Below are 17,786 nucleotides of genomic sequence, written 5' to 3' on the forward strand. Positions count from 1 at the left end.
TCTGGACTTTGGATTTTTGAGTTGATGCTGGAAAAAGTTAGATGTTGGGGACTATTGGGATGGAAAGAATGTATTTTGCATTGTGAGAAAAACATGAATTTGGAGGGCCAGGGGCAGAATGCTGTGATTTGAATGTGTCCCCTAAAGCTTATGTGTTGTAAACTTAATCCCCAACGCTACAGTGTTGAGAGACAGGGCCTAATAGGAGGTAATTAATGTCATTATTGTGAGAGTGGGTTAGTTATCAAGAGGGGGTTTGTTTTAAAAGCAAGTTCGGCACCCTCTTGCTCTCTCACTCTCGCTCCTTGCCCTGCCACCTTCTGCCATGGGACAAAGCAGCAAGGAGGCCCTCCCAACAGGCTGGCTGCTTGATCTTGAACTTCCCAGACTCTGGAACTGTGAGCCAATAAATTTCTGTTTATTATAAGTTACCCAGTCTGTGGTATTCTGTCACAGCAGTACAAAATGGACGAAGACAATGTATGATTTGCTTACTTGTGCCTGGAATGTTTGTGTCCTCCAAAATTCCTACATTGAAACCTAACCTCCAGTGCAATAGTATTAAGAGGTGGTGCTTTTAAGGAGTGATTAGATCACGAAGACTAGCCCTCATTAATGCGATTAACACCTTATGAAGGGCCTGAGTAAGCTGCTGGACTCTTCTGCAACGTGAGGACACAGCAAGAAGATGCCATCTATGAAGCCAAGAGTGAGCCCTCACCAGACACTAAATCTGCTGGCTCCATGATCTTGGACTTCCTAGCCTCCAGAGCTGTAAGCAGTAAATACCTGCTGTTTGTTTGTTTGTTTATTTATTCATTTATTTTTTGAAACGAAGTTTCACTCTGTCGCCCAGGCTGGAGTGCAGTGGCGCAATCTCGGCTCACTGCTACCTCCGCCTCCTAGGTTCAAGAGATTCTCCTGCCTCAACCTCCCAAGTAGCTGAGACTACAGGCACCCATCACTACACCTGACTAATTTTTGTATTTTTAGTAGAAATGGGGTTTCACCATGTTGGCCACACTGATCTCAAATCCCTGACCTCAGGTGATCCGCCTACCTTGGCCTCCCAAAGTGCTAGGATTACTGGCATAAGCCACCACACCCAGCCCCGTTGTTTATAAATTACCCAGTCTAAGGCATCTTTTCATAGCAGCTCAAACAGGCTAAGACAATAATAAAAGTTTCTGGCGAGTTTTCAGTTTTCTTAAAATATGCAGAAACACTCAGTGAGACTTTTGACAGAAATGGAAGAAGGTAGTCTATTTAGACACGTGCCTTTAAGATGACTATCATTGATGCCTGCCATAGAAAAGTTGTTAAAATGTTGACTTGCGTAACATCATATTTTCAAAGTATAATTTGCAAATTATACTGAAGATGAGAATAGAGAAAAGGATTACAGTAAAACAGAAATGTATGTGCCATTTCTCCAAAACAATTTGATCGTCTTTAAAGAGGCCTAAGTAGCCTTAAAGGGGGAAAGGGTATGAACGGAACGCCCTGAGTTGCTCACTGTTACATGTAGGTTGCAACAAAAATGTTAGTGGAAAAAATGACTCATTTTTTTTTGGAAATAAGCCTGCTTCAGAACTTTAAAAAAAAAAAGAAAAAGAAAAAGAAAAAGAGGCCAGGCACAGTGGCTCACGCCTGTAGTCCCAGCACTTTGGGAGGCCGAGGCAGGTGGATCACTTGAGGTCAGGAGTTCGAGACCACCCTGACCAACATGATGAAACCCCATCTCTACTAAAAATACAAAAAAATTAGCCTGGTGTGGTGTTGGGAGCCTGTAATCCCAGCTACTTGAAAGGCTGACTCAGGAGAATCACTTGAAACCAGGAGGCAGAGGTTGCAGTGAGCCAAGATCGTGCCACTGTACTCCAGCCTGGGTGACAGAGTGAAACTTCACCTCAAAAAAAAAAAAAAAAAAAAAAAGAAAAGAAAAGAAAAGAAAAAAAAGTGTCACCAGGAGGAAAGGATAGCCAAGTTTTTTCAGTACTAAAACTGTAACTTGGGCTGTGTGCAATGGCTCACACCTGTAATCTCAGCACTTTGAGAGGCTGAGGCGGGCAGATCACTTGAGCCCAGGAGTTCAAAACCAGCCTGGGCAACATGGCAAAACCCTATCTCAACAAAAAATACAAAAAGTTAGCCGGGTATGGTGGTGTGTGCTTGTAGTCCCAGCTACCTGGGAGGCTGAGGTGAGAGGATCATCTGAGCCCAGGAATTTGAGACTGCAGTGAGCTGTAAACGGGCCACTGCACTCCAGCGTAGGGACAGAGTAAGACCCTGTCTCGTAAAATAAAATAAAAATAAAATAAAACAAAACAAAACTGTAACTTATTTGCAATTCAACTTCAATTTCACGGGTTCAAATTACCTCTGTGCTTTAAAATCATTTCCCCTGAGAAAGAGAGGTTTAACTCATGATGACATCCAATGTGCTTCAGAGTGTACAGTCTGTTTCTCTCTTCCTTGAATCTGGGCTGGTCCTGTGGTTTGCTTTGACCAACGAGTATGGCAGAGTTGACTCTGATTTTGGAGCCTACTTCATAAAACACCTTTCATCTTCTATCTTCAACACCTGTAAGACTCCCACTTGAAATACAGCTGAAAGGTGTCAAAACAAGAGTCACCTGTAAAATTTAAGAAGAGACTATTGACCATCAGTTTCACAATTATTTCCTGAATTAATAGGTATAATAATCTAAGTTAATACACAGGAATCTTTTATATAGGACTATATTATAGAAATGGAAGAAACTGTTGAAGAAGTAAGTAATCCTAAAATGTTAGGCAAGTTAGGCAGCAGGAAAAAAGGGCCTACTGAATGCTAATAATAAACTTTAGTTTCTTGATACAGTCACCATTTAAAAATTAGTATCATTAAAATAATTTCTGAACCCATAATTGCCATGAATTTTTCTTTTTTCTTCTTCTTCTTTTTTTTTTTTTTTTTTTGAGACAGAGTCTCTCTCTGTTGCCCAGGCTAGAGTACAGTGGCACAATCTTGGCTCACTGCAACCTCCATCTCCTGGGTTCAAGTGTTCTCCTGCCTCAGCCTCCCGAGTAGCTGGGATTACAGGCATGTGCCACCATGCCCCGCTAATTTTTGTATTTTTAGTAGAGACAGGGATTTTCCATGTTGGCCAGTCTGGTATCAAACTTTTGACCTCAGGTGATCCGCCCACCTCAGCCTCCCAAAGTGCTGGGATTACAGGCATGAGTCACTGTGCCAGCCCGGCATAAATTTTTCTACTAAATTAAAGGAAGGTAACATGGAACTGTATGACCCTTGAAGCATCAGAAAATCTCACTGGGACTGAGTTTCTTGCACTGTAAATGACAGTTTGGTTAGATAACTAGAATACTATTGGAAAGTTTAATTACAATCCTGAGTATCATTACCAAAAAGTACCTTTCAAGTATGAGGAAGGAAGACACATGCTCACCAGCTTTAGGAAAAAGAATGCACATAACCTAAGTATCTGGAGACTGTTAAAGCTTCCCTGTTGATATAGCATTGGCAAAGTCTTTGTGTAACCCAAAGGCATGCATACATTAATTTGAAGGCCATTATTCTAGATAATGTAATAAAACAGAAAAACTAAGTGGTATAAATATTAGGAAACTATCTGAAGCTATGAATATATCTATATATATCTATATATTATATAAAATATATATCATATATAATATATAAGATATATAATATATATGTATATAATATATAAGATATATAATATATATGTATATATTTTTGAGACGGAGTTTTGCTCTTGTTCCCCAGGCTAGAGTGCAATGGCCTGATCTCGGCTCACCGCAACCTCTGCCTCCCGGGTTCAAGCGATTCTCCTGCCTCACCCTCCCGGGTAGCTGGGATGACAAGCATGTGCCACCATGCCCAGTTAATTTTGTATTTTTAGTAGAGACAGGGTTTCTCCATGTTGATCAGGCTGGCCTCGAACTCCCAGCCTCAGGTGACGCACCTGCCTCGGCCTCTCAAAGTGCTGGGATTACAGGTGTGAGCCACCATGCCTGGCAGCTATGACTATGTATTTAGAAAATCTGGGATGCTCAACTAAAGAGTTTTAGAATTAATACAACAAGTTAGAATGGCTAGGTATAAGTAAAGATCCATAAACTTAGTAGGTTCCCTTTATAGGAGCAATGAGTTAGAAATAGAATTTGAAAAAGTAAAAATTTAAAAAGTATATATACACACAATACATATATATAATGTTTTTATGTACATGTATATGTAATAAGTTGATCGGGAAAAAGTATTACAGCCTTTGCAACATGGCGAAAACCTGTCTCTACAAAAAATATAAAAATTAGCCAGGCATGGTGGCGCTCCCTTGTAATCCCAGCTATTCGGGGATAGAGTGGTAGTCCGGTGGGGAGTATTGAGGCAGGAGGATGGCCTGAGCTTGGGAAGTCAAGGCCTCAGTGAGCCGAGATTGCAGCAGTGGGCCGAGATCACGCCACTGTACTCCATCCTGGGTGACAGAATGAGACCCTGTCAAAGAAAGAAAGAAAGAAAAAGGAAAGAGAGAGAGGAAGGAAGGAAGAGAGAGAGGAAGGAAGGGAGAGAGGAAGGAAGGAAGGAAGGAAGGAAGGAAGGAAGGAAGGAAGGAAGGAAGGAAGGAAGGAAGGAAGGAGGGAAAATAGAAGTATTAAATGAGAAGTGAGTATAAAACTGTAATAAGGAATACAAAGATTGGTTGGGCGTGGTAGCTCACACTGGTAATCCCAGCACTTTGGGAGGCCGAGGTGGGAGGAACATTGAGCTCAGGAGTTCAAGTCCAGCCTGGCCAACATAATGAGACTCCATCTCTATAAAAAAATTTTTTTAATTAGCTGAGTGTGGTGGCTCATGTTTATACTCCCTCCTTGGGAGGCTAAGGTGAGAGGATTGCTTAAGCCCAGCAGGTTGAGGCTGCAGTGAGCTATGATCATGCCACTGCACTCTAGTCAGAGCAATAGAGTGAGACCCTGTCTCAAAAATAATAATAATAATATAAAGATTAATTCAATAAATAGAGTCTCTCCTGAAAAGGAGGACTTTGAACTTCTTCCTAAGAAATTGTTTTACCATAATAATCAAAACCCCTTTGATATCAAATAAACACTATTTTCGTATTTTATGCTAAATTAACAACATATATGTGTATAGTTATACATGTATTTGGGGGAGTTTCCAGTATGGCTGTATTCCAGTTTGTCTCTTTTTTTTTTTTTTTTTTTTTTTTGAGGCGGCGTTTTGCTCTTGTTCCCCAGGCTAGAGTACAATGGCGCGATCTCAGCTCACTGCAACCTTCACCACCCGGGTTAAAGCAATTCTCCTGCCTCAGCCTCCTCAGTAGCTGGGATTACAGGCATGTGCCACCACGCCCAGCTAATTTTGTATTTTTAGTAGAGACAGGGTTTCTCATGTTGGTCAGGCTGATCTCGAACCCCAGACCTCTGGTGATCCACCCGCCTCAGCCTCCCAAAGTGCTGGGATTTCAGGTGTGAGCCACTGTGCCCAGCCAGTTTGGCTTTTTAAAACATTGGTCATCCTAGCATTGGTCATTCATTCACTAAATATTAAGCTCTTACTGTGTACCAGCTACTGTATCAGGGACTAAGGTAACAGCTGTAAAAAAGGCAGACAAAATTCCCTTCTCCTCAAGGAAATTGTAGTGTGGTTGGAGAATCCAGGGAAGAAAATTGACAATTAGAATATACAGTGCAATGAGTGCTAAAGAAGGGGAAATGATCCAAGAGCACAGAAGCAGGGCCGGGAAGGTTTCCCCCAACGTGGGAATCTGGAGGAAGGGGAAACGGGAAGGAAGCATTCTCCTCGCCCTAAGGAAGACCAGAGGGAGCATGGCACAGTGGGGAGCTGTGAAGTTTTCTATCACTTTTTTTTTTCTAGCATCAGCAAATATTTTTGAGTGTTTGCTGTATGCTGAATGATACAAGGGGCACATAATAACTATGTGAGTGATTACAATACAGTGGGATTGGAAGATATAAGAACTCTGATTTCAGCTGGGCACGGTGGCTCACGCCTGTAATCCCAGCAATTTGAGAGACCCAGGCGGGCGGATCATGAGATCAGGAGTTCAAGACCAGCCTGGCCAACGTAGTGAAACCCCGCCCCTACTAAAAATACAAAAATTACTCAGCCATGGTGGTAGGTGCCTGTAATCCCAGCTACTCGGGAGGTTGAGGCAAGAGAATCGCTTGAACTTGAGAGGTGGAGGTTGCAGTGAGCTGAGATTGTGCCACTGCACTCCAACCTGGGCGACAGAGCGGGACTCCGTCACCAAAAAAAAAAAAAAAAAAAAAAAGTCCAATTTCAACATAGGAACAAAACACAAGATAAGAGATGTCACAACGGTTGAGATACAAATTCAGGTAATATTTTAAGTGACTTTGCCTATTGCTTTTATGTTCTAATTTTTTTTTTTTTAGACGGAGTCTCATTCAGTTGCCCAGGCTGGAGTGCAGCGGCACAGTATCGGCTCACTGCAACCTCTGCCTCTGGGGTTCAAGCCATTCTCCTGCCTCAGCCTCCCACATAGCTGGGATTACAGGCCCCCACCACCATGCCTGGCTAATTTTTGTATTTTTAGTAGAGACGGGGTTTCACCATGTTGGCCAGGCTTGTCTCGAACTCCTGACCTCAGGCGACCCATGGACCTCAGCCTCCCAAAGCGCTGGGATTATAGGCATGAGCTACCATTCCCGATCTGTTCTAACTTTTTTCATTTGGAAAAAAATGTAAAGTTGTAGAAAAGTGTAATGAATACTCACATTTCTCCCCATTTAGATTTACCAACTGTTGACATCTTGCCACACCTGCTTTGTCTCTCTACATATGTGTACACACATCTCCCTTTTGTTAAAACATTTGAAAGTAGGTTGCAGATGTCCTTCTACATTATTTTTAAATATCCCAGCTTGAATCTCCCAAGAACAGGAATATTGTCCTGCAGAAGCACAGTGTCCTAATGCACTTAAGAATATCAACATTGGCCGGGCGCGGTGGCTCAAGCCTGTAATCCCAGCACTTTGGGAGGCCGAGACGGGCGGATCACAAGTTCAGGAGATCGAGACCATCCTGGCTAACACGGTGAAACCCCGTCTCTACTAAAATACAAAAAAAACTTAGCCGGGCGAGGTGGCGGGCGCCTGTACTCCCAGCTACTCAGGAGGCTGAGGCAGGAGAATGGCGTGAACCCGGGAGGCAGGGCTTGCAGTGAGCTGAGATCCGGCCACTACACTCCAGCCTGGGCAACAGAGCCAGACTCCGTCACAAAAAAAAAAAAAAAAAAAAAAGCATATCAACATTAACTCAATCACATCAGTCAATGCTCACATTTCTCCACCTGTCCCAAATTCTTTTTTTTTTTTTGAGATGGAGTTTCGCTCTTGTGGACCAGGCTGGCAGGCTGGCAGGCTAGAGTGCAGTGGCTCCATCTCAGCTCACTGCAACCTCTGCCTCCCGGGTTCAAGCCATTCACCTGCCTCAGCCTCCCATGTAGCCAGGATTACAGGTGCCCACCACCACACCCAGCTAATTTTTGTATTTTCAGTAGAGATGGCGTTTCACCATGTTGACCAGACTTGTCTCGAACTCCTGATCTCAAGTGATCCACCCGCCTTGGCCTCCCTAAGTGTTGGGATTACAGGCATAAGCTACCGCGCCCAGCCCCCAAATTGTCTTTACAGCTCTTCTCCCCACTCATCACATTTAAAAGTTCTTCTGTACCCTTAATGTACTTCTATGTGCCTGGAAAATAAATGTAACCTCGTTAGGTCTGTTTCTTCCCTTAAGATTAGCTATACTTTAATATTGATTCTGGTTAGACTTATTGGATATGTGATTTATGATTTATGATTGGATCTGTGAAGAAAATTTGGAAAGCATTCCTGGAAAGGCTACACATCACAATTAGCCTCTAGATGTCCTCCTTGGATAGGGGAAACCTGTAGCTAGTAGCTAACAAGGACTTTTCCAGAGCAGTCACTATTGAGCAGATGCGTTTTTCCCTAGTCGACATAGATGAAATAGTTTAATAAATATTTCAGAATTCCAAACTGAACATAAATAAGCTCAATTTATATGGTTCTCCAAACACTTGGCACACCTGAACAAAGTTGTAAGCTGAAAGAATATGAGGATAAAAAATGAAGTTGACTGTCCTATAATGCCTGCATTTTGGGAGGCCGAGGGGGGCAGATCACTTGAGATGCGGAGTTCGAGATCAGCCTGGCCAACGTGGTGAAATCCAGTCTCTACTAAAAATACAAAAATTAGCTGGGTGTGGTGGTGGGTGCCTGTAGTCCCAGCTACTTGGGAGGCTGAGGCACTAGAATCACTTGAACCTGGGAGGCAGAGGTTGCAGTGAGCCAAGATCGCTCCACTGCACTCCAGCCTGGGTGACAGAGTGAACCTCCATCTCAGGAAAAAAAAATAAAAATAAAAAAGGCCAGGCTTGCTGTCTCACGCCTGCAATCCCAACACTTTGGGAGGCCAAGGTGGGCGGATCACCTGAGGTCAGGAGTTCAAGACCATCCTGGCCAACATGGTGAAACCCCATCTGTACTAAAAATACAAAAATTAGCCGGGCGTGGTGGCAGGAGCTTGTAATCCCAGCTACTCGGAGGCTGAGGCAGGAGAATCACTGGAGCCTGGGAAGCGGAGGTTGCAGAGAGCCGAGATGGATCGTGCCACTGCAGTCTGGCCTGGGCAACAGAGTGAAACTCTGTCTCAAAAAAAAAACAAACAAACAAAAACAGAGGTTGATAGGACAAAAAGAGACCAGGGTAAGTATTCACAGACTTGTTTCTGCCACTTTCAGCTACTTTTTTTTTTATTATTATACTTTATGTTCTAGGGTAGATGTGCACAACTAGTTCAACCATTGTGGAAGACAGTGTGGCGATTCCTCAAGGATCTAGAACTAGAAATACCATTTGACCCAGCGATCCCATTATAATCCCAAAGGATTATGAATCATGCTGCTATAAAGACACATGCACAGTATGTTTATTGCGGCACTATTCACAATAACAAAGACTTGGAACCAACCCAAATGTCCATCAATTTCAGCTCCTTTTAAAGGGATATTTATATGACTCAATATCGTGCCTTTGTTATACTTGTCAGTTAAATGGGCAGAGAAACAGAATGGAATGAGCCTAAATGAGAAGCTAGACAGAAGATGCCTGACAGAAATTATTCCAAAAGTGAGAAGCAGAGACCCAGAAAGGATAGGCATTTCCAAAGAGACAAAGAAGAGCAATTTGGGAGAGTAGTTGCTATGATGAGTGGGACTTTGGTGGGGGGGGAGATTTATAGGAGATTATAGAATATGTTGTTGTGTTAGATGGTGCAATTCTACTTTATCTTTCCTCATATTTATTCCAGTTATAATAATAATAATTTATTGAGTAGTAATTACTGTGTCAGACACTATGCTAAGCACTTTGCATACATTATCTCATGTAATCCTAATAACAAACCTGTGAACTCTTACTATCCCCATTTTACAGTCAAGAAAACTTAGAGAAGTTAAGAGGTCATCCAAGGTCACTCACTAAATAGCAGAGCTAGCAGAGCAAGGATTTGGGTCTTGGCTGACTCCATAGCTTGTGTTCTTATGTGTTTTGCTATAACACGATCATTTGTCACTGTCATGTGGGATCTGGAAGCATAGCAACTCCAGCCTCAGCTGGAGTTGCTACTATGACTTATATGTCATCAAGCCCTTAAGCTTGATGTCAAGCCCTTAACATTCCAGGGTTTTAGATAGTCCTTGCATATTTTCAGAAAGTGGCCATTCTTATCACCATTTCTTCACTCACATAAGAAAAATGGTATACTCCTCCTCTCTCTCTCTGTCTTTTCAAAGGCTGGCATTTATCTTTCCCACTGTCATTCTTTGGGAAAAGAGCATCAGTGAGAAAATGGCTAACATGACCTCTGTATGATTCAGAGAAATGTGTCCACCACAACTAAGATAAACTCCTTGTCCGGCGTGGTAAGCAATGACACTTCCTCATCAAAGATGTCCACCTTATAATCTCCAGAACCTGAGAATATGTTATCTTACATGGTCAAATGGATTTTGTAGATATGACTAAATTAAGGATCTTGAGATGGGGCGATAATCCTGCATTAGCCAGTGGGCCCAAAGTAATCACATGAATCTTTTTTTTTTTTTTTTTTTGAAGCAGAGTCTTACTCTGTCACCCTGGCTGGAGTGCAGTGGTGTGGTCTCAGCTCCCTGTAACTTCTGCCTCCCAGGTTCAAGCAATTCTTCTGCCTCTCCCTTCCGAGTAGCTGGGATTACAGGCGCCTGCCACCACGCCCGGCTGATTTTTTTGTATTTTAGTGGAGACATGGTTTCACCATGTTGCTCAGGCTGGTCTCGAACTCCTGAGTTCAAACAATCTGCCTGCCTCGGCCTCCCAAAGTGCTAGGATTATAGGCATGATCCACCGCGCCCAGCAATCACGTAAATCTTATGGGAGGAGGCGGGATATTGAGAATAAGAAGAAGAGATATAACAATGGAAACAGAGGTCTAGAATAAAGCAGGGTTACAAGCCAAGGAATGCAGGCTGCCTACAGAAGATGGAAAAGGCAAGAAAACAGGCTCTCCCCTAGAGCCTCCAGAATTCATTACAGCAGCAATAGGAAATGAAATGAAAATACTTTGTGTAGCAAGAAGCCATGCTTGCTACTCTATGTCCTTCAGATAGATCCATGAACACATTTAGAGGTAGACTGATTCCAGAAACTCAGTCATAGCACAGCCTGATTGGTGGTAGAGTTCCTCAGTAGGCCAACTGCTCTACACATAGAGGAAAAAAGAGCTTCCCAGATCTCTAATAATGGCTAAAATTCAGACCATTCAGCCGGGCGCGGTGGCTCAAGCCTGTAATCCCAGCACTTTGGGAGGCCCAGACGGGTGGATCACGAGGTCAGGAGATCGAGACCATCCTGGCGAACACGGTGAAACCCCGTCTCTACTAAAAAATACAAAAAAACTAGCTGGGCGAGGTGGTGGGCGCCTGTAGTCCCAGCTACTTGGGAGGCTGAGGCAGGAGAATGGCCTGGACCCGGGAGGCGGAGCTTGCAGTGAGCTGAGATCCGGCCACTGCACTCCAGCCTGGGAAACAGAGCGAGACTCCATCTCAAAAAAAAAAAAAAAAAAAAAAAAAAATCAGACCATTCAGCTGGGCATGGTGGCTTACACCTGTAATCCCAGCACTTTGGGAGGCCGAGGTGGGCAGATTGCCTGAGGTCAGGAGTTCGAGACCAGCCTGACCAACATGGTGAAACCCCATCTATGCTAAAAATACAAAAATTAGCCAGGCATGGTGGTGCACACCTGTAATCCCAGCTACTTGGGAGGCTGAGGCAGGAAAATTGCTTGAACCAGCCCTAGCCGAGATCACACCACTGCACTCCAGTCTGGGTGACAGAGTGAGACTCCATCTCAAAAAATAAATAAATAAATTTAAAAATCAGACTATTCCTATCCTGTTCCATGTACTGTTCTAAGAGTTTATGTCTACATTTAATCTTCACAATGTTACTGACAAAGCTGGTTCCAGTTGTCAGGTGCCAGTTGCCAGGTCTCCGGGGAGGCAAAGGGCCTTCCGAAATAGGCCTTCCCTAATCTAGTCCAGTGTCCCATCTGGGTTGCCAATTTTGTTAACAACAAAGCTGGTCCCTGTAAAGATGTGGTATTTTACTATTTGGTGTCATGAAGCCAGTATACGGAACTAAAAGTGAGTGTCAACCAGCACAGGCTTTATTCAATGGCCATGGAATCCAGAAGTGGAATCCTGGCTCACAAATCAATGTCTCAACAAGTGAACGGTGAGGGGACTAAAATACAGGGCTTCTCTAATGAAGGAGTTGGACATTAAAAGTAAGGGGAGAAATATTCACATTTTTTTCTGGCAATGGGTGGTGAGCTTCTCAGAACCATAGTGCTGCCTTCTTTTTTGATCTTTTATGGCTTCTTCTGGTCATTATCATGGCAATTGTCAACTGTCATGGCACTAGTGGGAGTGTCATTTAGCATGGAAATGAGATTATAATGAAGCCTGAGGTCTTTTTGAAGTCATTTGGTTGGCTATCTTGGTTCTAACCAGTCTCAGTCTGGTTACAAAGGGAACTTTTTAATTGCAGGCATCCTGTTTCTTAAACAGAGTTTGGATACGGTAGGAATTCAGCTATGTCACATACATATTATACCAGGTGACAAATCTCCCAGTGCTACTGCTTGTCACAGGTGTGATGGCTTTCAAGACTGCTTTGCAGACCTGGAGCGCTGGCCACACAGGCCCTGAGGGCCTGCAATTCCAATGGGGTGGCCATGGTTTACTCCATGGTGTCTGGAGGTGGTGTTCTTCCTGATGACAAGAAGGCGGCTGGGTTGGAGAGGGAGGTCATGATGGCTGCACGGAAGGGACTGGACCCATACAATATCATACCCCCAACGACAGCTCCAGGCACAGAGAACACCCTAATTTGGTCCCCACCATCACCAATAAGTGAATAGTGGGCTACATCTATGAAGAGGACAACAGTGCCATATCTGGTTTTGGCTACACAAAGGCAAGACCCAGTGATATCCTGACTGTGGAACTCGTTACAAGCTGGTGTCCCTTCAGGGGGGCCACGGAGCGTCTGTGTTAAGTTACTCAAATGTGCTTAAAGTCTTTTCTTTCCAATAAAGACTAGCCATTGCATTGGCCTCTTCTCCCAAAAACAACAAAAAAACAAAAAACACAAAATCTCCCTTTTTCTCTACATTCACTCCTCATTCTTATTCTTTTTTTTTTTGAAATAGGGTCTTGCTCTGTCACCCAGGCTGGAGTGCAATGGCATGATCATAGCTCACTGCAGCCTCAACCTCCTGGGCTCAAGCGATCCTCCCACCTCATCCTGCAGGGGAGCTGGGACCACAGGCACATGTCACTACACCCAGCTAATTTTTGTATGTTTTTTTTGTAGAGACTGGGAGGGGGTTCTCACCATGTTCCCCAGGCTGGTCTCAAACCCCTAAGCTTAAGTGATCTGCCTGCCTCAGCCTCCCAAAATGCTGGGATTACAGGTGTGAGCCATTGTGTCTGGCCTCAGTCCTCATTCTTGAGGCGTACTGTGGAATGAAGGTCTGTCTTCTACAACTTCTCCAAGCTGAATTTGGGTGTTTACATGGGGCCTTATTAGAGGAGTGAAATTTTTCCCTAACTAGTTTTAGATAGGTCTGGTTATCTCCTGGATGCAAATCTAGCTGTTTATATCCCTGTATGACTTCGATTCAATTTATTTATTTATTTATTATTTTTTATTTTATTTTTGAGACGGAGTCTCGCTCTGTCTCCCAGACTGGAGTGCAGTAGAGTGATCTCCGCTCGCTGCAAATTCCGCCTCCTGGGTTCAGGTGATTCTTTTGTCTCAGCCTCCCAAGTAGCTGGGATTACAGCTGTGTGCCACCACACCCAGCTAATTTTTGTATTTTTAGTAGAGATGGGGTTTCACCATATTGCCCAGGCTGGTCTCAAACTCCTGACCTCAAGTGATTCACCTGCCTCAGGCTCCCAAAGTGGTGGCATTACAGGCGTGAGCCACCACGCCCTGCTGGCTTCAATTTACTTGGACACAAAAGAGATTAGACAGTTTGAGAGACAAGGCCCAGAATCAAGACAAGTAGAATGGCAGCTAAAGAGCCCAGGAAGGGTAAAAACCAGATGAGATTAGGGATGGTCTATTTTATGATCTCCCATATTCCCCGAGCATTTGCGCCCTTTTTGTTTAATTGGTGCAACCACTTGACCTGGTCATAGATAAATTTAATATCTTTTTCTATTAATGTTGAATTATTTACCAAAGTACAACAGGAAGAGTTAGTGACTACACATATCCCACCTTGTTCTGCCAAGAGGTAATCAAAAGCCAGGTAATTGTCAAGCACAGTATTGGCTAATGAGTCTGGGAAGACTTTGAGGCAAGTAAGAGCATCACCAGTCTTGTAGGCTAGAGTTTCTATAATTATTGTGAGGTTGCATGGGGTAGCCTCATGCTAGGCAAGCCTTCCCCAGGGGGCAAGGAAACTGCCCACTATCTCAATGCCAGCCAGAATAAGTCTAATTGCCCTTTTATTCTTTGGGCAGAGGAGGATAGGAAACAAAGATGTTGACTTCTCGTGAGATCAGGTGCCTCAGGGTGCACTATTCTTGATGCCTTGCATTTTCCAAACAGTAGGCTCTGGATAAAACAAGGTGACTCCAAAAGCAAAGATGAGAACACCTATAGCCTACCACCTGGCAGAAGGCACACGCAGGTCCAAGGTTGAGGTGTAGCCGGGTGCGGTGGCTAACGCCTGTAATCCCAGCACTTTGGGAGGCCGAGGCGGGCAGATCATCTGAGGTCAGGAGTTCAAGACCAGCCTGGCCAACATGGTGAAACCCCATTTCTACTAAAAACACAAAAAAATTAGCCGGGCATGGTGGCGCGCCCCTGTCATCCCAGCTACTCAGAGGAGGTTGAGGCAGGAGAATCATTTGAACCCAGGAGGTGAAGGTTGCAGTCAGCCGAGATCATGCCATTGCACTCCAGCTTGGGCAAGAAGAGCAAAACTCTGTCTCAAAAAAAATAAATAAATAAAAAATAGCAAGAGTGGACTCATCAAATTTTGGGGCTGCCCACTAGAGTATTTTGCTAGCTAACACTAGCTATTTTCTCAGCTCAGTGGTTCTCAGACTTCATTGTGTATCAGGATCCTCCCACCTTAGCATCCTGAGTAGTTGGAACTATAGTTGCATGCAACAATGCCTGGCTAATTTTTTATTTGTTTGTTTGTTTTTTTGTAGAGACAGGGGTCTCACTTTGTTGCCCAGCTTGATCTTGAACTCCTGGGCTCAAAGCAATCCTCCCACCACAGTCCTCCTAAGTGCTGTGGGATTACCAGTGTGAGCCGTTGTGTGCCGGGTCAGGATTTTAAATAATGATGCAACATGGTTAACCTTTACCTCCTGCTGTTTTTATAGAATGATACCAAGGCTTATTAAATGCTATAGGCATTCTCTTCTAAGATCTCAGGGGAAAACCTATTCTATTTACATGTGTATTATACAAGATATATATTTCACATTTAGCAAAAAATGCAATCTAAAGATCATGATCATGGCTCATTGTTCCTTGACTTTGATGGGGATAATTGCAAGGCTGAGATTTTTCTCTCCATGTGGGTTCTCATCATTCAGCAACCAGCAGCCAGTTAAACTTTGTTCCAAAACAGCAAAGGCAGAAGCTGCCAAGAATCTTCAGGCTCAGACTCCAGCACTCACACGACATCATTCTGCCACATTCTATTGGTCAAAGCAAATCACAAGGCCTGTCTAGATTCTAGGCCATAGAGTAAGAGTCTACCTTTTAAGGAAGGAGAGGCAATGTCACAGGTCATGAAAACAAGGATTCATGAGACTCATAATACTTTAGGAGTTATTATTATAACAATCTGCCACAGTTGGAGAGTGCAAATTATTTTGCTACATAGAGATTTGATCGACCAAATATAAAATACTCTCTAGAAATTAGCATCTTTTTCTTTTAAATTATTCAAGGAAATTCTTTATCATAAATCTAGTAAATCTTTAATCAGCATAACATATATTCCTGAGCCAACTTGAACCATTTTCATTGTACCTAAAAAGTAAAACTGCTGAAACTTCATCTAGAAATTGGCAAGAACTTTGCATTTTTCTTCTCTATTTGAATTCGTGTCTGAAATGTAGGACTGTCAGCACTATACACACTATCTGAACACTAATTAAAGGGAGCATTTATAAAAGAGAAAAAAAAAGAAGTGATTTTCATCCTTTATGAGGCAAAAAAGAAAGTAAAAATTTTAAACACAGAAAATTTCCCTTAGATCTGTTATTTTCTACTGTTTATTGAACACTGACTCATTCTATACTTCTTTCTTTTTTTTGTTTTTAGACAGAGTTTCACTCTTGTTGCCTAGGCTGGGGTGCAGTGGGGTGACCTTGGCTCACTGCAACCTCCACCTCCGGGCTTTAAGCGATTCTCCCCTCTCAGCCTCCCAAGTAGCTGGGATTACAGGCATGCGCCACCATGCCTGGCTAATTTTTGTATTTTTAGTAGAGATGAGGTTTCACTATTGGCCAGGCTGGTCTTGACCTCCTGACCTCAGGTGATCCACCTGCCTTGGCCTCCCAAAGTGCTGGGATTACAAGCATGAGCCATCATGCCTGGCCTACTTTGTGATTTCTTAAGAAACAATACATGCATCTGTATTGAGTTGCTGATGAATTTCAATGTGAATAACATTTATAGTTTCTCTTAATTGTCTTAGCACCTGCAGGTGCCTATGATTATTTTCTTTATTTATACTCTCCTTAACTACAGTGAGTCACTATTGAGTTTTGGGTAGCAAATTTAGCTTTAAGTTTCAGCTCAGCTGAAGCTAAATTCCAGAAAAAAAGAAAACAGTCTTGGGGCTGGGCGACAGAGTGAGACTTAGTCTCAAAAAAAAAAAAAAAAAAAAAAAAAAAAAAAAGTCTTTGCATTAAATGGTTACAAAATTACCTGCAAATTTATAGGATGATAACGATTATAGGGATATAATAAGCATGAAATGCAAAACTGGGATATTTCCCTGGGCTCAGACTTCTTTTCCTTTCTTATGGTTTCTGTATATTTTGGTTTTTTATTCTACTTATTTCATTAATGGCAGGACATCAAGTATACAAGAACATAAAGATTTGTTTCATCTATCAAATGCAAGTTTGTATTAGGTAATCTCTTTGATTCTATAATTTTATTTGCTATTATGGGAAACATTTGTGATTCATCCATGCAAGTGTTGAGTCTAATATTGACACTAAAGAATGTTTTGTGAGCAGTTTTCTTTTGTAAATTCAACTGCAAGGTTATGAGATCCTAATTATGAGATTCTAATTCTCTTAATAACTCCTTAAGAATAGCACCCATGAAGTAACAAATCTGCCTAAGACTTCTATGACACTATAATTGGGATGTCAGAAAATTCTGTTCTCTACCCATTGTGATTTCAGGGGTTTTAGAAAACTCCTTTCTACAAAAACAAAGCTTTCTTTCCCTCTACAATAACAGATAAGACTGGAGACCTTGTCTTTCCATCACTGTTAGAGTAGCATTGAGGTATAATATCCAAACTGTTTTAGAAAATGCAATAAATTGAGTTAAATTCACACTGGTGTGTAGAAGTATAAAATCATAATGCATTTTTGATAAAGGGTAAGATACAGCCTGGGAAGGAAACATATTAGTTTGTGTCATTTCTGGTAATAAATATCACTGCTTTATGACCTGCATGATGGCACAGTATTATCTTTCGTTTGTTCAATATTTACCTTCCAGGTGCTTCAAGGTGTGTCCTAGCCAAGTAGGTAAAGCTGGTAGGTGGGGTAATGTCCCAGGTCAGGACTCACAGGTCTATCTCATTTGGCTCCATTGTCTATTTCACATCTGCCTTTGTTGTCCAAATCCAGCCTTTGTTGTCCAAATCCAGAGTATCCACACGGTAGGTGGAGGAATTTTGAAAGAAAACTGAGCTTATTTTTGAGACGAAGAATAGAGTTTATTGTTTCTCAAAACAAATGCTCCTGATGTCACCTGGAATATGTTCTGAAAATAAATTGATTTATTTCTGTTTTGACTTTATATGCAATAAATTGTATGGGTCTCCTAGAAATGAAAACAGA

At 42.6% G+C, this 17,786-nt stretch overlaps 1 long non-coding RNA gene across 1 annotated transcript; it reads right to left on the reverse strand.

Moving 5' to 3' along the window:
• Positions 1–1,236: 1,236 nt before the first annotated feature.
• On the reverse strand, positions 1,237–17,586 carry LOC141409185 (uncharacterized). Its single transcript, XR_012428256.1, has 2 exons — positions 17,436–17,586; positions 1,237–2,636 (listed from the first exon to the last, which is right to left on the reverse strand). It is a non-coding gene; the product is annotated as an uncharacterized lncRNA (long non-coding RNA).
• Positions 17,587–17,786: the final 200 nt, after the last annotated feature.

The sequence above is a fragment of the Macaca fascicularis genome, chromosome 1, assembly GCF_037993035.2.
Source record: "Macaca fascicularis isolate 582-1 chromosome 1, T2T-MFA8v1.1".
Classification (NCBI taxonomy): Eukaryota; Metazoa; Chordata; class Mammalia; order Primates; family Cercopithecidae; genus Macaca; species Macaca fascicularis.